This window comes from Notothenia coriiceps, unplaced genomic scaffold (genome assembly GCF_000735185.1).
Source record: "Notothenia coriiceps isolate Sejong01 unplaced genomic scaffold, NC01 NC01_scaffold00023520, whole genome shotgun sequence".
In the NCBI taxonomy this organism is placed as follows: Eukaryota; Metazoa; Chordata; class Actinopteri; order Perciformes; family Nototheniidae; genus Notothenia; species Notothenia coriiceps.
Genome location: NW_011356221.1, coordinates 591 through 791, shown reverse-complemented (window position 1 = coordinate 791; position 201 = coordinate 591).

Here is a 201-nt window from a genome sequence, read left to right as displayed (position 1 = left end):
AAGTATCTATAGTACAGTAACATGTGGTTAAAGTACTTAAAGTTTAAGTATCTATAGTACAGTAACATGTGGTTAAAGTACTTAAAGTTTAAGTATCTATAGTGCATTAACATGTGGTTAAAGTACTTAAAGTTTAAGTATCTATAGTGCATTAACATGTGGTTAAAGTACTTAAAGTTTAAGTATCTGTTGTACAGTAAC